Source organism: Balaenoptera physalus (genome assembly GCF_965194825.1).
Source record: "Balaenoptera physalus genome assembly, chromosome: 7".
In the NCBI taxonomy this organism is placed as follows: domain Eukaryota; kingdom Metazoa; phylum Chordata; class Mammalia; order Artiodactyla; family Balaenopteridae; genus Balaenoptera; species Balaenoptera physalus.
The window spans coordinates 26,627,090-26,649,008 of NC_138886.1; the positions used below are offsets into that span (position 1 = coordinate 26,627,090).

General features: G+C 42.2%; 1 long non-coding RNA gene across 1 annotated transcript in view; it reads right to left on the reverse strand.

The window, feature by feature from the left end:
- The window catches only part of LOC309665077, a 514,078-nt gene that overhangs the window by 15,725 nt on the left and 476,434 nt on the right, over nucleotides 1-21,919 (reverse strand). The window lies entirely within an intron of this gene.

Sequence of the window (21,919 nt, forward strand, 5' to 3'; positions counted from 1 at the left end):
TCCCCTTCCTTTTTCTATTTCATAGACTCATATGACTTCTGGATGGAAAAGAGCTCCAAGGTCATCCAATAAAATGCCTCATTAGATCATTAAAATTTCTCTGCAACATCTCATCCAGTGGCCCTTCAGCCTCTGCTTGCACACCCCCCAGGAATGGGGATCTCATCCCCTTACTGGGCAGCCCATGCCCTCTTTATACAGCTCTGGAAGAGAAATTGTTTTAATTCCCAGTGAGTAAAAACTATTTCCCTGATACTTTCTTCCCTTGGCCCTAATTCAAGCTCTTGACACGAGACCAAACAAATCTAATTCCTCATCCATGTGGAAAGGCTTCCAGTGCTTTCACCCTTCTGATTTATGCTAGACTCCTTTCTATTTTGAACTCTCTCATTAGAAAAAAATGCACAAATCTAATTTTCCTAACAACGTCTAGGAGATAAGAGAAATAATCTATAATGAAGTAAATTTATTCATTCATTCTTTTCATACAACAAACATCCACCAACTTCTCATTGTTCCAAATCTAGTGCAAAGATCTGGGAACATATAGATGAATGAGGTTCACTCCTTGCCCTCAAGAAGTTCACAGTCTAGTGCAATGGTTAAGAGTAGGGATTTCAGTGTCAGATAGTTTGGTTCAAATTCCTGGTCTATCTCTTGCTATATGTGTGACCTTGGACAAGTCACACTAGGTCTTAACTTTGTCACATGTGAAATACAATATTGATAGTACCTTCTTCATAGGGCTGTTGTGAGAATTATATGAGATGACACACGTAAAGCTCATTAAAGGGTCAATGAATGTTGGCTGTCACTATTAGGAGGAGTCGTGTGGGAAAGAGATGAGGTCAGTTTCAATATAGTAGGTAGATTAGGCAAAACCAGAATGTGCTGCAATGGCACAGAGGGGCACCTAACCAAGACTCTGTGAAGGCCTAAGAGAGCAGGTGATTTTTATCTGAGTCTGGAGAGATGGAGGAAGGTGCATGAAGTTGGAGAGAGATTCCAGGCAGAGAGATCAGGTCATGCAAATGCAGGAATCTGTGAGATCCCAAGAGGTATTCGGGGAACTATGAACAATACAGAATGGCTGGAGTACATCTGTATTGTGGCAAAGGATGAGACCAGGAAGTTTCCAGGGATCATAAAATGGAAAACCTTGTAAGCCAGGCTAAGGAGAATGAACTTTGTCCTATAGGTCATGAAGAGCCAATGAAGGATTTCACGTGAAAAGATTGCATCTGTATGTTAGTATCACTCTGGAAGAGGGTGAACTGGAGAGAGGCAAGCCTGGAGGAATAATAAATTCCTCAGTAGGTGGGTTAAGCTCATGCTTAGGGTGCCAATAATGCATGGGTGAATGAGCCTGTGTCTGCTACATGATTTATCCAGAATTTTGCAAGCAGTGAAATACAGAGACAAGTTCTTTTAATGTCAGCATATGCATAAGCTCTGGTTTTACTGTTTGGTGTTGTTTTGTTTTTGATTTACAGATAGCAGCAAAGGGATTATGGTGCATAGAATCCTTAAAAATTGCATTAGAATAAGTGAGGAATAATAAAGGCTGGAAATAAGGCAACAGCGTGAGAGACAAAAAGGGCAAGTCTCAAGGAAACAACAGTCAGAGTGGAATTCTCTTCCCAAAAATGGCAGAGCAGGGACTATGGTTTTTTCAGCCTAAAGTCTCTCCCTGATAGTGACAGAGCATGGCAATATAGTTGTTTCCAACAAATTAACTTCCAATGACATGAATATATTCTAAATGCAACTTTATCATTTTCCCAAAAATAGTTGTTCAAGATATTCCCTAAATCCTTATTTACTCATTTTTATTCATTTACTTATCAAATATTACTAAGATTAACCATGAATTGAGAAGTGTGAAAGTTCTTGAATATGCAGAAGTAAACAAGAAAGATGTTATTGCCTGATCTTAAGAAGTTTACAGCCCAGCAATGTGGATAGATATTGAATAAAAAACCAAAATTCATCACTTAAGCACATTTATGATAGAAACTACTTTCTTTCACAGCCAGCTCTTCAAAAAAGTGGTAATGTGGTATCTAGACATGCTCACCTACCATCCACTCTTCAACCCATTCTATCCAGCTAGCTCCTTTAGAATTGCCTTTGATAAGGTGATCAATAACCACCTTGTTGCAAATCCAATGGACAGTCTTCAGCCAGCACCATATTTGAAATCTCCGCAGCACTCAACACTCCTTGTCCCTGAAACTTTCTCCTTCCTTAGCCTCTGGAACATTACAATCTCCTCTTTTACCCCTTTGCTTCTGCTTCTGTCTCCTTTGATGACTCCTCTTCATGTTGGGGTTCTTTGGGACTTTTCTCATCTTCTCCGTCTTTCCCTAGGTGAACTCATCCATTCCCATAGCTTCATGTATTCTCTCCATATTTCAAGATTCCTAGACTTACATTTCCAGCTCCAATCTGTTGTGAACTGTAGATTCATATAACCGAACTGATTACCTGATACCTCCACTCTGATGCCTCATGAGCATCTCAACCATGACATGTCCAAAACTTTATTCTTGGACTGCTGACTCTTCCAATTCCAAATATGTTCGTCTCCTGGTGTCATTGCTCTCATTGAGTGGCATAATCAACTACCCAAATGCAAGACAGAAATGTAGGTGTCAACCCTGACATCTCCTAATGCTCCTCTTCATTTTTCTTTGCCCCACCCAAGTCTAGGCCACCATTGTCTCTCACCTGAACTACTGGGATAGCTTCCTAATTTATCTCTTCAGAGTTACTACTGTTCCCTTCCCAACAATTTTCTACACAACAACCAGATATTTAAAACACACACATATCCTTCTAATCAGGCCACTTCCTATTTAAAACACATCAGTGATTTTTCTTGCCCTGAGGACATAATAAAAATTTGACATGACCCACGCTTAGCATGATCTGAGACCTGACTAACCAGCTCTGATCTCTTCTGGGGACACTCTCATCTCCATGTTCCAAACATAGAAATCTTTTGGGTCCTCAAACCTTCTATGCTCCTCCTTTGCTCTTGTCTATCCTCTTTGTACTTCTTGGACTACTCCCTTCTCTTTGCCAGTTCATGTCTATTATCCCTCTCCAAGATAGCATCTAGTTCATCATGTATTTATTGTCTCTTCCCTCCCATTAACATGTAAGGTCCACACAGCAGGGACTTAGACTGTTTACTTACTGTTATGTACTCAGAACTTAGGAGAGTCGCTGGCACATAGTATTTAGTCAATGAATATTTATTTAATGATTAATTAGCTCCTCATCAGAGTGCTGATTCGGTTAGTTTCCTTTATTGCATCGTAGGCTCTTGTTGTGTCTACCTTCTTCTCAGCAGCATAGATCACGGCCGTAATTCTACATTTACTTAGGATGATAATCGTGGTTATGACTGAGCAGGATGTTGAAGGATGAATGAGGTGTCAAGTCACTTGACCACTTCTAGCTCTTAATTATCTACTAAGAAGAGAAAATAGGAGGATTGGGTAGGATGAATCTTCTTTTAGGTTTGCTTGAGCTGTAGAATTCTAAATCTAGGCAATTCAGGATTCGAGAAGCAATGGGTACTTCATCACTGAGAGGTGCCAAAGGACAGGAATGAGCACTAGGGTAGGAAAAGGGGATTCCAAATGCAGTTTTAAAGGTTAGCGTTAGCTGTGTGATATTTGCCTTTCTGTGTCACGGTAGCTCCTTCTGTAAAATTAAAGAAAATAACAGCTTGCCAAGTGTATTAGTCAGGGTTCTCCAGAAAAACAGAACCAATCGGATACATATATCCTATTTATTTATACTACAGTTATTATAAGGTATTGATTCCTTGTGACCATGGAGGCAAAGACTCTCACAATCTGTTGTCTGCAAGCTAGAGACCCAGGAGAGGTGGTGATGCAGTTCAGAAGCTAAGAGCTGGAGAAACAATGGTGAGGTTCCAGTCTGAATCTGAAGGCCTGAGAGGCAGAAGTGCTGAAGGCAGGAGAAGACCTTTGACTCAGCTCATGCAACCAGGCAGAGAAAGAATTCAACCTTCCTCCACCTCTTTGTTCTATCGAGCCCCTCAGTGGATTGGATGATGCCCGCCTACATTGGAGGGGGTCATCTACTTTACTCAGGCCACCAATTCAAATGCTCATCTCTTCCAGAAACGCTCTCACAGATGCACTTGGAAATCATTTTTAGCCAGCTATCTCAGCAGCCGTTGGTCCAGTCAAGTTGACACACAAAATTAATCATCCCATCAAGGTTGGAAAGAGAATCCTGGAATGTATCTACTTTGTAGACACATTTCCATCTTCCATCCATCCATCCATCCGTCCATCCATCCATCCATCCATCCATCTCACCTGATACTTTTGCAACTAACAGTCACTGTGTGCAACACTGTGCCAGGCATTGTGCTCGACATTGGAGGGTCACAGATACAAACAATCAAGTACCTGACCTTGAGGAGGTTACAGTTTACAGACGGATTCGTAGAAGCAGGTAGTTTAGAATACAATGGTCTAAGGACGAGATAGACATATGGGCACCACTCTGAGACTAGTGCAGTCAAGGAGGGTTTCTGAAGGAAATAAGAATTTAGCTGAGTCTTTAAAAAAAATGGGAGGGGGCTGTTACCTGGGCAAGAAGATTGAGAAAGACATTATAGACCTGTGAGAGAAAGAGCGAGAGAGAGGTGGAGGGAGGGGTGCGGGAAAGGGGGCAGGGTTCAGCGAAGCAATGTGAACAGGTGGATGTGTGCAGGAGCTGCAAACAGCCCACTGTGGCTGGACCATAAAGTGTGACATGGGGAATGTGGAGACTAAAGCTGGAGAAGTGAGCTGAGGCCAGGTCATGGCAAGTCTTGGGTGGCTTGGGCTTCATCCTCTAGATAACTGTGGGGGGGCATTGAAGGTTTCTAAGCAAGAAAGGGAGGGTGATGTGGTCAGATTTATGTTTTGGAAGTGCCACTCTGGTAGCTGCGTGGTATTTGGAATGCATATGATCAAGACAAGGGGTAAAATGAGGACCTTCCTCTTGACTCTACATACACTTAAGCATCATTTCATGGTGTGCATCTGTCCATATATACAGAGTCATATAATCTGAGATTTAAGAAGGGCCCTTAGCATCTGTCCAACCCTGATTCAAATCAAAAATCCCCCTGCCCCGTGGCTCCTGTACACACGCAAACAAACTGGCCCATTATTGTGCTGCAACCAGACAGCTCCCCGGCACGCAGACATTGGCAATTGCCCGTGGTTTCATTTCCCCAGGTACCCGACGTAACACAGCCACTGCCTGACAGATCTAATCACAGGCAGGGTCTCTTTTGCAGTCACCCCAGAGTGAAAGCTCAGCGTGTTCCTGAGGAAAAGACTGAAACATACAAATCAATTGCCCTTTTCTTCTCTTCTTTTTTGACCCCATTTTAAATGCAAGTATGAGGTTTGATAACAGTACCAGGAGATGAGGTGGATTTCCCATGGCCAGGGGCTCATCAAAAGGAAAAAGTCTGCACAGAGATAGAAAGACTCAGCCTTGCACCAGCCTTGAAGACTGCCACAGCCGTTCCTGAGAATAGCTGGGAACCCAATCAAACTCTCAAATGTCAGTGTCAGAATGGGGAAAAACATCCAGCACCTGAGTCTCACCGCCTTTGGCTGGGGCCTCAGCGTCGCTACACTGCTACTTGCTGTTCCCTGCCCACCCATGCTCCTGATTACCAGCCTCTGGGCCTCCATTTATACTTTTCCCCACCTGGGACACCTTACACCAATGCCATACATTGAATTTCAGTGTATCCTTCCAGCCCAGCCCAAATGTCTTTTTACCCACGAAGTTTTCCTTGGATGATCTCTTCTAAAATTTCCATATCACTCCAGATGTATCTTTAACATGATACTATGTTTGCCTTGCATCGTGATTATTTATACCCATGTCTCCTCTCTTCTATGCTGAGAGCTCCTTGAGGGCAGGGTCAGCCTTGATATAGCCTGTAGCATGGCCTAGGGCTTGGCATATGGAAGGCACTGGATTAAAGTTTGTTAATTAAATAGGTGAAGTGGAACTGGAACTCACAGATACAAGTGACCTAATTTGGGGCCTTTAGGGATACAATTTAATCATGAAAAGAACTTGAGGAAGACCTACTTGTTCCAGAAAGAGGCTAGTTAGAGACTACATTGGGGGCTTCCTGTTTTCTTGCCAGGAAGCAAAATGTTATTCCAAGAGGGGTGGTCCCAAAGCTAGTCATCCCTGCATGCTAGGTCAAACAGCGTCTCGCAGAGGCTGGGACAAGCTTGTATTTTCAAGACAGATATACCTGTTTGGAATCTTGAATCCTATGTTAACAGCCACATAACTGTGGGAAATTTACCTCTCTCCATCTATAAAGCAGGAAGAATTGTTCTACCTCAGGGGAAAGGTCACAAGCAACAGATGTGCAAAGTGCCTTGCATAATGGCCACCTTTTAACAAATGTTAATTTCCTTCCATTTCACTTTTCTTCTTCCTCCTGTGCTATGCTTAGAACCCAATTCCTATTTCATATGCAGATGTTTACTAAAGAAAACGTGCCATACTTCCATTTTCTGAATACCCCATTACCTGGAAAAAGGTCTGGATTGCCACATTTATATCTGGTGAACCCATCTTCTGGCCTCAAATAAATATAAAGCAGGTATTCTTTGCCATTTCAGTTCCTTGCCAATAGAAATTTGGAACTGGAGCCTTGAAACAGAGTCAGTTGACTAGGAGTAGCTTAGACATCAAGTTATAGAGAACCAGGTTAGAAAGAGTTTCCATGGTTGACCAAAGCCACTTCTAACCTGAAATGTTAAAGCATCTTCATACCTTTAATATATTTTCCACTCATATTCAGGTTCTGAGCTCTGGTTCTCATGATTTCTCACCTGGACAACTGACCACATCAGTTGAATCCATGTCTCAATTTTTACCCCGCCTCTCTCCATCAGCTTCCCTGCAGCAAGAATGAGTGACTGCTCTAGAATCAAATCTTGTGAGGCCTCTCTCTGGTCTGTACTCCTTCAGTGATTCCCATCTGCCTATGGCATTCTTTTCAAACTCTTCCAGAGAAATACTCACAAGGATTGAAGCAGGTAAATACAACCATGTGGTACAAGATCAGAGACGGAAGGGATGGAAGGGAAGGGAACCATCTGAATTGTCCACTTGTCAATATCTTTCACTATCTCAGGGTGTATTAAGATTCTCCAGAGAAATAGAATATATATATTCTCTATATATATGTGTGCGTATATATATATATAGAGAGAGAGAGAGAATATATATATTCTATATATGTGTGTGTGTGTGTGTGTGTGTGTATATATATATGTATATATATATAGGGGTGGGGAGAGAGAGAGAGAAAGATATTGATTGATTATAAGAAAATGCCTAATGAGATTACTGAGGCTGAGAAACCCCACAATCTGCAATCTGTAACCTGGAGGCCCAGGAAAGCCAGTGATATAGTTCCAGTCCGAGCCCCTAGGCCTGAGAACCAGGGGAGCCAAAGGTATAATTCCTAGTCCAAGTGCAGGAAAAGACTGATGTCCCAGCTCAAACAGGCAGAGAGCCAGTTCTTCCTTCCTCCACCCTTCTGTGCTATTCAGACCCTCCACAACTTGGATGAGGTTCACTCACATCGGGGAGGGCAACTTGCTTTACTCAGTCTGCCAATTCAGATGCTAATCTCATCCAGAAACACCCTCACAGACACACCCATAAATAATGTTTAGCCAGATATCTGGGCACCCATGTCCTGGTCAAGTTGACGCATAAAATTAACCATCATACAGGGAAATGGGGCTGTATTATATTTTCTTTTTCTTTTTTCCTTTTTATTCTTTTTTGTTGTTGTTTTTGGGGGTGAGATGTCTGGGGGTACAGGGCAAAATATATAGTGGCAGAATTTATTGGAGTACTTCAAAAGTCATGGTTTATGACATTGTCCTGGCATGTTACTAAATAGGGCCAAGTTTCAGTCTCAAGTAATAGGACCCATTTCCATTACTGATTTGGATGATAAAGTATACGGTCTCTCCAGAGAAGCATGAAGGGGAGTGTTCTTCATTTTCCTATTACTCTTGTAACTTTCATCACATGTAAGTGGAATAAGATTCTCAAAAACAAAATTCCCAAATTAATCCTCATCGTTCAATTGCCAAACGTCAATCAATATTCAGTTTTGTTTTTCATTTGTTCATAGAATGTTTGAACATATTTGTACATCCAGAGAACCAAAATTTGTGGACCACTATCTAATCATGGAGGAAAACGATGAAATCCTTCACTTTATACAGGTTCCCACTCTCTGTTATGTTTCTCCCCTTCTATGACAAAAAGACCCATTTAGTCCTTCATTAGAAAGTCACGCCTCAATTATTTCTTGGGTTAAACAAATATACATTTTGCAGAGTAGAGTAGGTTTTCAAAGCTACATCTCATTTCATTTTGGCTTTATCTTGAGATGAATATTCACACCACTTTCTTTATTAAATAAGATTTGTCAGTTTTCTACTCCATTGAACATACTGAGAAATTCACGAGATGTATTTTTTGGGTGATGCATTCTCAGAGAATAATACAAAAGTGACTAATGTATTCGAGGGTGCATGGTGGTTTTGATCTGAGCACACAACTCGTGTATGTGTGTATGTATATATTTTATATGTATACAAACTTATTTTTAAATTTATATATTATTTTGAAAATGTTTATATCATGTCACTCTTTGCAAACAAATATTTTAATCCAAATATTTTCAATCTAAAAATAATATAGGAAAAGCAAATAAAAGGACCACAAAACCAGCATCAGTGTCTTATATAGTTAGACATTAAAGAATCAAATTAATTTCAGTTTTTCAACCCCTTGTTCAAGAATGTATTTCTGAGCACCTTAAAAAACAGTGTGTGATAGTATCATTCAATAGTGACACTTTTTCAGCATGGTTGCCTCTTTTTGACCTTAACTTGATTTGGCCGTATCTTTCCCCCTGTTACTTGTGTTTCACCTTTCAAGATGATTTTTTTTTTTTTTTTTTTTTTTTTTGGTCAGTTGATTTTCTTTTTTTTAAAATTAATTAATTAATTTCTTCATTTATTTATTTATTTTTGGCTGCTTTGGCCTTCGTTGCTGCGTGGGCGTTCTCTAGTTGCAGCGAGTGGGGGCTACTTTTCATTGTGGTGCACAGGCTTCTCATTGCAGTGGCGTCTCTTGTTGCGGAGCATGGGCTCTAGGCACGCGGACTCAGTAGTTGTGGCTCGCAGGCTCGGTAGTTGTGACGCACGGGCTTAGCTGCTCTGCAGCATGTGGGATCTTCCCGGAGCAGGGATCGAACCTGTGTCACCTGCATTGGCAGGCGGATTCTTAACCACTGCGCCACCAGAGAAGTCCCCCAAGATGATTTTTGATATTGAACTCAAAAGAAATGTTAAGCGTATTTTGTTTGCTTGATTTTTTTCATCATATTGGTCCCATCTAAAATATGCTTCGGGGTTCAAAAAGTTCAGATAATTATCCTACAGAATTTGCAGGAATAAAGAAAAATTAATGCCAAATACATATGTAGTTATGCTTTTATGGCATCAAAGTTTAAGCCCTTGAAGCGAGAAAATCATGCAACAGCAAGATACATATTTTAAGAAGCATTTAAGCACAGACTTTTAAAGCTATCTTCCAAAATAAACTATCGGTTCATTAAGTGTCATTGATTAGTGCTACCATTTTCCTCCTATAAAGTATGTAGTGAGGCAGGGCCATGGCTTTCTTGGTCAGTGATTTCAGGTTATTTCTAGATTTTGCTCATTTTGCAGAGTTTTTACCACTTTCAAGTTAATGCTTAAAACTTCCAGTTTTTAATGGCTGCTAAATATTCTCAAACTCAAGATCATTCACTTTAAAATAAATGAAAATAATAAGCCCCAAATCACATACCCATACACACAGAGAACAATTTTCTGTACTTTTGCGTTATCAGGGAATTCATTAGTAAGAAATAGAATTAAGCATATTTTGTTTTGTAAACCCTGTGTAATAAACAAAACATTGGATCGAATGCAGCTTGTAGGATCAAGTAGCTGACTGTTGTTGCTTTTGTGTGGTGTGTCAACAATAATTTTAGAGTACAAACTTAAGATATTTTTCTATACATTTATACGTACAAAGTAATGCATGATGGCTTGTCATGTCCCCTGACCAATCATCACATACCCTTGGCAATATCTGCACCCCTATTTGAGAAATAAGGACTCAGTATAGTACACAAAGTCCCTGCTCCTCCTTTCACACTTCATTGTTCATTCTCTGCTTTCTGGCTCCAGATTTGAGATTTTTATCATTGTAGTAGAGGCCATAGAGGGAACAGGCTAAGAACATGGTCTGCAGAACCAAACCATCTGGGTGAAAATCTGAGGCATGCCATTCTTATGGCCTTAGCCAAACTCCTTAACATCCCTGAGTCTTGGTTTCTTTAGCTATAAAGCGAGGATGATAATTATATACTACCTCATAGGGTTACTGTGAGGATAAAATGAGTTAGTACATACTAAGTGCTCGGAACAGTGCCTTCTTAAAAACACTATGTGAGGGTCAGCTATTAATTCCCCTAGTGATCTAAATGACATTTCTCCTCCAAACCATTGTCCTTGGCTGTGACTCTTCTGGGATTCTCGTGCTGTGCTAGACCCCAGAGAAAGCCTTCTCACACCCTGCCTACCAGAACAACTGGACCAGTATCCCCTGTGTTTTCCCCATCTCTCTGAAATGTAATTGTCAGTTGATTCATTTGTTTCCCTAGCAGAGTAAGGGCCATGCAATATGGAACCCTCACCTCTCCAGAGTGTATGTATTCCAGACACCTGAATATTCTACGAATTCATGAAATGATAGTTGAGTTAATGCATCTTAGAAACAGCAAAGGAAGCCACAGAAGAAAATGGGATTCCTTTTAGATAACACTGGATGAAAGATGGGTTTTCAAGGTTACCATTTTGGGGGTAGACAATGGGGCAAACTGATAGGTCCTTTGGAAGATTCGTTTTCTCTTCCTTGAGTTATAGGCCTTGGCCACACGAAACTCACCCATATCCATCCAGTGTCTCTCGGAGGATGGTTCACACTTGCCTCTTTCTATGACCCTAGTTGTCTTTCCTGGGGTTGGGTGACACATTGCACCTCCTCGGGACAGTGCCATGTTCCCTGAGGTCTGATTGCACTTACTAATGGAGGGGTTGTGGGCTTCTGGTTCCTTTGGGCTAAGGAGGTGCTCTCGGTATTTTGGACCTCCAAGTAGAAAGGAAGGGGCTTCTGAGAGCCAAATAAATTAGATTGTAGCCCACCTGGGATTATAAGCAGCATGCAGCTGTGTAAGGCCCCTCCCAAGAAGCTTGACTAGGAAGGGGTTGGATTTGAGGCACTGCTGGGCGAGACTGACCTCTGCTCTAACTAAATATGTGGCACAGTAGCAAGCACCCTGTCCCCTAAGGCGCTGCCCCTGTCGAGCCCTAGGACTCACATGAGTGGGTATTTCTGAGCAGCCCATCCTCAGCTGAAGGGCCTGGGAAGAGGGAGCTCGGAGCTTCCGCTGAGAGGAGATGGGACCACATGTTGGTGCCTCCAGGATCTGGAGGTCTGCTCTGAGCTTCTCACACACAAAGGAGGCTTGAAGGGCGATTCCATGCCTGATAGTTCCTCTTTCCACTTCTTTAAAGTCGAGAGGTCTCAACTATTGTACCCAAGTCTAACTTACTTCTTGAAAAGGCAGCCAATGATCAGTCAGGGGATTGGATTAAAGCCTACGTGTTTGCGGCCAAGTTTTATGCTGATTTCATCAGGGACTTGGTGTCTACAGGTTTCTCTTTCTACCTGTGGGAACCTGGGCGAAGGCAGAAATGCTGGTAGGGGTGTGATTGGTAGGATAGTGTCATTTTGTCCACTAGGTTCACTTTCTAGAGTAACCATTACTCTGAACCCCTTTTCTTTCATGTAACCTGCCCTCAATCTCTGCATTTGCAAGGGAAGATGGGCAGGGGGAACTGCTGTGAGAGGAGAGTGCTTGCAGAGTGGGGACCTGCTGGTAGGCATCCCATTAGCCCAAGCCTGCCCTCAGAGTACGCTGTGAAGAGCTCCCCTGTTCTCCCTCCCAGGAAGGTCTCTGCTCTCCTGAGACTGGGGGATATTTGGGAGCATTTCCTTGGCTCCCTCTTTGGAAGGGGTGACCAACACTGGATTTCCTCCTCCTCTCCAAGTAGATGGGAGAGAGAATGGCTGTCTCAGGAATGAGCTAGCAGCTTTTGCAAGTTTTATGAGATTACATGAAAGCTCTTGCTCTGAGTAGCAGAAGCCTTGAGTTACCATCCTACTTTGCTTTCAGCATCCTCTATATCAGGTGTCCTGGGAGCCAGATGTCGGAGCTGAATAGACGGAAAGGTTCCACAAAACAACTGACTACTGTCCCTGGGTAACACAACCCCTATCACTGTAAAGAAGACCTCTTGAAAGTTACACTTGATGTTTTAACAGGTCAGGCTTGATTGTCTACCTGCTCTAATCCAGATGTTTCAGACTCAGCGAGTCCATTCACAAAAAATCAGGGCCTCACTCAAAGCTAACACATAATAAGAAATCAGAAAATACTGGAGAACTGAGCTGAATTTGGACACTTGAATACAAAAACAAACAAGAATGACTTAAGAGTCTTTGCAATATTCCAAGAGGTATCTGCACACACATCTGTTTCAGGCCTAGGTTGGAGTATGCACTGATTGAACTTTTGTACTTTTAATCTGCCTTGGAACTGGACTGAGTCAGGGGACCCTGATTTATGTCCCAACACTGCTGTGTAACTCTAAATAATTCACTTACCCACTCTGAGCCACACAGAGTTATTGTGAGACTCAAATGGGATCATGTATGTGAAATCCCTTTGTAAATGGTAAACAACTATAAAAGCAAAACACCAGGACTGTTATTATTAAAGTAATTAATGTGCAGCATATGCATGAAGAAATTTTCATTAGAAACTAGAGCTAGAAAAACATCAGTCTAGAGAGAGGAAGTATTTCATATTTGGACATCACGTGCATATAGATTATAATCCTGAATTATTATGACCCTCAATTTACAAATGAGACACAGGCAAGGTACAAGGATAGGAAGTGACAGAGCCTGAATCTAATTTTAGACATGAAGTATTCTAGTTGCCTCTAGAATAATTAAATGGAGAAGTCCAGGAGGCAGTTATTTCTGCAGTCTAGAGAGAGGAAGTATTTCATATTTGGACATCACACGCATATAGATTATATATGCATAGAAACAGTGGCAGTGGATGAGATATCCAGGGATCTGTGTGCAGAGTGAGAAGAGACGATAGCCCAGAAGAGATGCCTGAGAAACACTAACATTTAATGATGAGTGGGGGAACAGAGTCCATAGGAGACATAGAAGAAGCATCCAAGAGGTACCAGGATGAGTGATGGCTTACAGAAACCATGGGAGGGAGCTTCTCAAAAAGGGTGTGGTCAACAGGGTCAAATGCTTTCAAGAGGCCAAGTGAGATAAGAACTGCAGGATGCCCTTGGCAGTTGCAGCAGGAAGATCATCAGTGACTTTGACCAGCAGTGTCAGGGTAGTGGGAGGGGTGGGGAAGCCAAACATCAGTGGGATGGATGGAAAGGGAGTGGGTTCGAGAAGAAGGAACAGTGAATTCAGCCAAGAAGTGTGGCTGTGAAAGGGGAGGAGGAGACAGTACAACTCTGGATGGAGGTTGAATGAATATTTAATTTTGTAAAGATGGGGGATATATGAACTTATTTAAGGTCTGAAGGAGCTGGAAGAGAAGGAGGGATGTGAAGATGTCTGGGAGAGGGCGTAATGGTGGAATAAGGCCCTGAAGGGCAGAAGGGAGGAACTGTAGGTCCTGGTGGAATATCTCAATTTAACAGAAAGGAAGGAACAAATGGTGGACACGTAGGCTGGTAAGTCTGCTGGGCTGCTGTGGGCACTAGGGAGTTTTTGCTTTTTTCTTTCTGTATAAATGAGAAGCAAGGACATCCCTTAAGAGTAACGGGGGTGATGGCTCAGGTGAATAGAGATGATTTGGTTTTGTTTTTTGATTGTTTATTTTTTAAGCTTCAATATGTTTTATTTATTTATTTTCTAGTGAAGTATAGTTGATTTACAATTCTGTGTTAGTTTCAGGTGTACAGCACAGTGATTCAGTTACAAACACACACACATATATATATATTCTTTTACAGATTCTTTTCCTTTATAGAGTATTATAAAATATTGAGTAGAGTTCCCTGTGCTATACAGTAGGACCTTGTTGGTTATCTATTTTATATATAGTAGTGTATATCTGTTAATCCCAAACTCCTAATTTATCCTTCTTCCCCTTTCCCCTTTGGTAACCATAAGTTTTCTATGTCTGTGGGTCTATTTCTGTTTTGTAAATAAGTTCATTTTTTTCGATTCCTCATATAAGCAATATCACATGATATTTTCTTTCTCTGACTTACTTCACTTAGTATGATAATCTCTAGCTCCACCCATATTGCTGCAAATGGCATTATTTCATTCTTTTTTATGGCTGAGTAATATTTCATCGTATATATGTACCACATCTTCTTTATTCATTCCTCTGTTGATAGACATTTAGGTTGCTTCCGTGTCTTGGCTATTGTAAATAGTGCTGCAGTGAACATTGGGGTGCACGTATCTTTTAGAATTAGAGTTCTCTCTGAATATATATGCCCAGGAATGGGATTGTTGGATCATATGTAGCTCTATTTTTAGTTTTTTTAAGAAAACTCCATACTGTTTTCCATAATGGCTGTATCAATTTACATTCCCACCAACAGTGTAGGAGTGTTCCTTTTTCTCCACACCCTCTCCAGCCTTCATTGTTTGTAGACTTTTTGATGATGGCCATTTGGACCGGTGTGAGTGATAGCTCACTGTAGTTGTGATTTGCATTTCTGTAATAATTAGCAATGTTGAGAATTTTTTCATGTGCCTGTTGGCCATTTGTATGTCTTCTTTGCAGAAATGTCTATTTAGATCTTCTGATTTGGCTTTGTTTTTGAAAGTGCCCACTGCCATCCCTGCCATCCCATTGCCCAGTTTCTACATCCTTTACTTCACTCTTTAACTCGTTTATTCATTCACTTGTCCATTCATTCAACAATTGTGAATGAATAGCTACGTGGCAGGCCATGGGAAATGGGATGGAAGTATCAAAGTAAAAACCATGCTGGGCATGGTAGACATAGGGTGACTGCCTGTGGCTGCAGAGGAAAGTCAACCTCACTTGACCTGTAATAGAACAGGCCCAGGCACCCTGGCCCCTGGAATCTTTACATTAACAAATTGAGCCAGAGAGCTACATCCTAATTAATCTGATTATTGGACATAAACACATTTCATGATCCATGGGGTAACAATCTTCCTTTCTCCACCCCTACAGAACCTAAATCTCTCTTCAAGCATATGGTTCTAATTGAGTTTCTGGCACAATTCCCTGTGATCCCCCAGCCTCCTTTAGAAGGGACAGCTAATTATTCCCCAATATCTACATCCCCTTCCTCCATGGTAAGGGAATTTAACTAGGTCCATGGCTACCCAGCTAAAGGACACTTTTCCCAGTCCCCTTCATGAGTAGGTAGGGCTGGCTACCTGATGAAGTTCTGACCAGAATGCGAAGGAAAGGATGCAGGTCATTTCCAGGTTGGTCCTTAAAGGGAAGGGGTGTGCCCTATTTTTCCCATTTTCCCTTCTGCTGGCTGGAATGGGGACAAAGTGGTTGTTGGCTAATTTGGACGCCGCACAGCAGGGAGCGTGGAGCAATACCACGGAGAGAACCTGGCCTCCTTGTTAAGTTCTTCATTCACTACCCAGGACTTTAGCAACAGCTGAACCTCCATGTGGGGTCAGCAGGGGCCTTAGCGGAGGAGAGCTAGAGGAGGACAGGGGTCCATGATGCAGTTCCATTTGGGACAATGGTGCTCATAAATCCACGAAGCTGCCGGTTAGGAGTTTCAGCTGGAAGAGCTAGGTGCCTTCACACACACAGTCTCATTTAGCCCTCACCCCAGCCTTATGGAATACATATTATCACCTTCGTTTTATAGACTGTAAAACTCAGAGGGGAAAACGGGGGTGAGCAAACGTCCAGCTCTTGAGCCACACGCTGGGGTAGGCATGTCTGCAGTGTTTGCCTCTGTTCTTTCCCGCTCACCATGAGGCTTCTTCTTGCTCCTGTGAGGGCCCCAGGCTACCAGGAGCTCAGACACTTTCATCAGCCCTGTGGCTTAGCAGGAGTGAGAACTCCGTCTTCCCGTCCAGACCACAACATCCTGTGGCCATGTGTCCATCACGCACTGATGGCTTTGAGCCCCTCCGTGTACAAGTGTTGATAGGGCCAAGGTGGGTAGGGGCACAAAGAGAAACTCCCCCAGGCCAAGAACCCTTTACAGTGGAGCCAGGTGCTATAAATTTCTCTAAATGCACGGCCCTTCCCCACACGCGCACATCTGGAAGGCCATATACTTCCCTCTCCAGCCCCCTCCGCAATGACGACTTCCTGGAGCATTTTAATGACTTGCCATTATAAATAATACACTCTACCCTTTCTTGTAAAAAAAAAAAAAAAAAAAGAAAAAAAAAGCCAGAGGTTTCTGCAAAACCAGCAAATTACTCCAAATCATAATTTCATCGAAAACACTGGGACAAAAAAAAAAAAAAAACCTTCATACCCTGAGGTAGGAAAGGTTTGGGAGATTTATGTCTTTCCTTGAACACACAGATTTATAACAGTGGATAATGTACATTCATTTCATCCATATTTATACCTGAATTGATGCGGAGTCTGGTATCCATTACTTTAATCTATGTAACTTGATCATCAGAAATCTGAACCGTAATTTTAACACGTATTACAAAGAGTTTCTTTTGGGCTTAAAGGAAAATGACGGCAGAGAAGAAAAGCCATTAAGAGCCAGCTGCAGTCACTTACTTGCGCTGCACTTCCTTCTGCAGTAGTGTGGGTGCCCTGCCCCATTTCCCATCCCTTACCTTCCTGGACACACATTCACTCCCGTGTTTAGTCCTCAGCACTCACTGTACCATGACTGGAGGAGCGGGGAGAGAGGAGCATGTGCAGGGCGATTCCGGGGAAATTCATGTAAATAAATCTCTGATGTCACGGCCAACCCAGAGCTCACACGGAGGCAGTGGTAATGGGCTGGTAGTAGCCTCTAGTCACTTAGGAGAAGTGAAAAAATGCAGGGTCTGATCAAAGCTTCCCTCTGACAGACAGTGGAAATTAAACCCAGATACCGGTGCTCAGACAGCATTGCTGGCACTCAGCACGCGGTTCCTGTGCAACTTCTGAGCACCAAACACTGGCCTGGCTTAAATACCAAATGCCTGTCCCTGGACTAAAGCCAAGCAGTGGATTTTTGCGAGATCAGGGCCCCACGATTATATTGGGCAGAAGATGAGGAAAACAAGAGCCCGGGGCCTCGCTGTGTCAGAGGACTCTCACAAGTCACCATCCCTGCGATTTCTAAAAGTCAGAGAAGCGCCATCTTTCTGCCTGTTTTGCTCACTGGTGTGATCAGGGCTGGCACTTAGTAGGTGCTTGATAAATATTTGTTGAATGAAAGGCCTTCATTACAGACTGTTCCGAGCTATAAATTGCAGTCTGAGTAGATATTGTACAACAGCAAAGGATGAAACCTAGGGGATTTTATGAAATTAGTCTTAGGAATGTGGTTAGAAGGAAGTAATAAGCAATTAAATCTTTTACCTTCCATTCTTGTATCTTCTAAATGCTCTTCCATTTTTCATTATGTGTACGTCTTAATAATGTTTCATATTTTAGAAATACTTCAAGATTTTAAAGCATGATGTCATTCAGTATTCATGGCAATCCTGTCACATAATTAGAACTAATGCCATTCCCATTTCACAGATGAGGGAGTTGAGAAGCAGAGTTTCCATAACCTGCCTTGTACTACCTGCTAGGAGCAGGAAGCACTAGGCTGTGAGCATTGCCATCTTTTGATTTCTGGCCCCATGTTCTTTCTTAGACTCTACACCACAGTAGAGTGGCGTAAAGAGGGCATATTAGGAGTGGCTGGAGGCAGCTGATCTGGTCCCAGTTAGGACCCAGGAAGAGGCTGCCAACCCACAAATCACTGGAGCTGCTAAGTGCATTTCTCTAGAGCCTGTTGAGGATGGTTTTCGATTTGACTGTGCCTCAAGGGAACAAATTCCAGCTGTCTGATCCTTGAAGTCAGATAGGACAATAGTTTGGCTTCATGTTTCACTGGTGAAAACTGATTTTTTAAAAAGGAAACCTATTCTCTCAAAAGGGGATTCATAGAGCTTTTGCTTTATTGGTTTTGTTTTATGTAAGAATGTAAGGGTGTTTATATATATGTATATATGCATATGTACAAACACATACATATAACATATAAAATTACATGTAATTATAATAAGTCTTTAAAAATTATAATCAGAATAAATAATTATTGCCTTTTAGGAAGAGGAGGCTTCCAAGTGTAATCTGTCCTCTAGACAACTGGGCTTCTTGAGAGGGCCCCATGAAACAGGGGAGGAGGCCAAGTTTTCGCATTCCACTTTGCAGGCACTGTTAGAAGGAAACAGTGAAAGTTCATTAACTGTCAGTCCTGCATTATCCAGATCATCACTCCTGTTTGTAGAAAAGGACACCTAGTGTCAGAGAAGTTGTGTCTTGGCTGAGGTTCCACATATAGTGAGTGAATACATTTGGGATTTGAGTCCAGGTGTCAGTAACTTCACAGCCCATGCCCTATCCAATCCGTGTTCACCATTAACACATTTCTACCAGTTGCAAGAATCCTGAACAACTAAAGAAAATTTCTTTAGCTACAACCCTTAGATAGTTTCTTCAAAAAGTTTTTTCTCCCCAGCCAGACCTGAGCTTTTCCCTCCCTTGAACCCCAAATTATTACTTGATTTCAAATTCTTGGAAAACTTTCATACTCATTGGACTTGACTGGGGCACTCATCCTAGGAGATTGACACAGCAGATACTTCTCTCACTCCATCGCCGCTAAACAGACGAACTGACTCTAAGAAAGACCGGCAAACTAGCCGAGATCAAACCATGAGCCCGAGCTCACCAGACACTAGTTCTGTGGTCCCAACTCTGGCCTCAGGGCCCTGCTTTCAGCAACCACATTATTTTCCACTTACTGCAATCAAAAGGAGGACAGAATGTGTGACATTTCTTTTCATTTTTTTTTATGTGACTCTCACGGACAAATGAAAGAGCCAGGCTTTCCTGGGCATTTGCTGTGTGCCCAGAACTGAGCTGGGGAGTCAGATGACAGAGAACCATGAGCCGTACAGCCCCTGCCCTCAAGGGATGGACAAGGGGATGAACGTCGGAGCTGGGAGGTGTGGCTGAAAACACCTGCGTTATCTGGGCACGGGCTGGCCCATTGCGCTCTTAAGTGTCTGTGAAGCCGACCAGGTTTCCTAGGTCTCCACATCTCCTGAGGCCTGGCTCAGAGTACGGTGTTCAGCAGGCCAGAGCCCCTGCACACAGCTGTACCCACCTCTGCCACACCTGCCGGGCAGGTGCGAAACGATGGACCTCTGGCCCAGCCACATCCCTGAGTGTCTTCGCTGACCCCCTGCCTAGCCATTCACTGTCCTCTATTCCCACCCCCACTGCATTTCCACTTCATTCTTCCATTCCATTCTTTGGATTTGGACTTGACCCGTAGTACTATAAACTTTTCATTTATGAAGTCATGATTGCAGGCCAGGCATTGTGCGAGATACTTTCTATTTTCTGCCTCTAATCCCCACAGCAACTATGGGAAAGAGGAGACTTGGGGTCCCTATTTTATTAACATGGCAACAGAGGCTGGAACAAGGTTAAGGAAATGGCCTGAGGTCACAGCAGGCACCCTGAGCCTGAGAGCTTAATCGGTGAGGACCGATTAAGTGTTTTAATATTATGAAAAAGACTTTTACAAAACACTCTTGCTTTTCCCAAGATGTCAGTGATCTGACATAAATTTAAGTATGGCTCCCACATTAGAACATACTTTGAGACACATAGGCCCAGAAAAATACAAAATTGGAAAATAAACACATTTAAAAAAATTTTTTAATTGAAATATAGTTGATTTACAATGTTGTGTTAGTTTCAGGTATACAGCCAAGTGATTCAATTATATATATATATACATATATATATATTTTAGATTCTTTTCTGCTATAGGTTATTATAAGATATTGAGTAGAGTTCCCTGTGCTATACAGTAGGTCCTTGTTGGTTATCTATTTTGTATATAGTAGTGTGTATATTTTAATCTGAAACTCCTAATTTATCCTTCTTCCCCTTTCCCCTTTGGTAACCTTAAGTTTGTTTTCTGTCTGTGAGTCTATTTCTGTTTTGTAAATAAGTTCATTTGTATCATTTTTCTTAGATTCCACATATAAGCCATAATATATGACATTTGTCTTTCTCTGTCCGACTTACTTCATTTAATATGATAATCTCTAGGTTCATTCATGCTGCTGCAAATGGAATTAATTCATTCTTTTTTATGGCTGAGTAGCATTTCATTGTAAACACATTTTTTGATGTTGCCAGAGAAGGATTGTAAAAAATATCTTCAGTAGCTCTCAACTACTTATACTAAAATAACTTTCATTACATGCATTTAGTCTCTGCCAGTCGCTTTTACACGTAAAACCTCACAAATAACTTCCCATTTCACAGAAGGGCTGTTTGTGTGTGCATATGTATACATACATGTATACGTTTATATTTTATAGACACAAATATATGTGTACATGTGCACTTAATATGTGGGTGAAATAAACTGAGCTCAATCTTTAAATGATAGAAGTGGAATTTGAACCCAGCTTTCTTGCCTCCAAACACTGTTGGGGGTTCTATCCACTAAATCATTGCTTCTCAGCTTTGCTTGTGCATTGAAGTCACCAGGGAGTTTATAAAATTCTGATTTTGGGGTCCCACTCCCAGAGATTCTGACATGACTGCTCTGGGGCATGGCCCCAGCCTGAGGACTTTTAAAAGCTCCCCAGCTGATTTTAATGCACTCTAAAGCTGAGAACCATAGCTCAAGCCAGAACTCCACTTATCAGTTTCTTACTGCTGCTATGACAAATGAACACAACCTGTAGCTCCAAACAAGACATTATTCTATTAGTATCTGTAGTTCAGAGTTCCAACCTGGGTCACACTGGGCTAAAATCAAGGTGTGGGCTGGGCTTTGTTCCTCTCTGGAGTTTCTAGGGGAGATCTGTTTCTTGCCCTTTGCAGCTTCTAGAGGCTGCCCACATTCCTTGTCTAGCGGACCTCTTCCTCCATCTTCAAAACCAGCAACAGCAGGTCAAGTCCTCACATACTATTACTCTGACATTTCCTGCCTCCTTTTCCTCATTTAAGGACCCCTGTGATTACACTGGGCCCACCCAGTTTCTCCAGAATAATCTCCCTATTTGCAAGGCAGATGATTAGCAACCTTAAGTCCATCTGCTATCTAATTCTGCTTTGCCACGTAAGATAACATAGTCACAGGGTCAGGGGATTCGAAGTTGGATCTCTTTCGGGGCCGTAATTCTGCCTACTACCATCGACAAGCAGTTTAAAAAAAAAAATCAAGGTTTCCCTTCTAATGCATCTGCTCACAGTGGGGAAAGCCAGTGTGCGGTGTGTTCTTTTACAGAACAGTCAAGTCAGAGCTGCTGGGTATCTGAAAACATCTCCCTTCTGTTCCCCTCGCTCTTCTTTCCCACTGGTAAGAAGCGCAGTGAAAGCCTGTCATCCTCTGGGCTTCCCACAGCTGCTTTCACA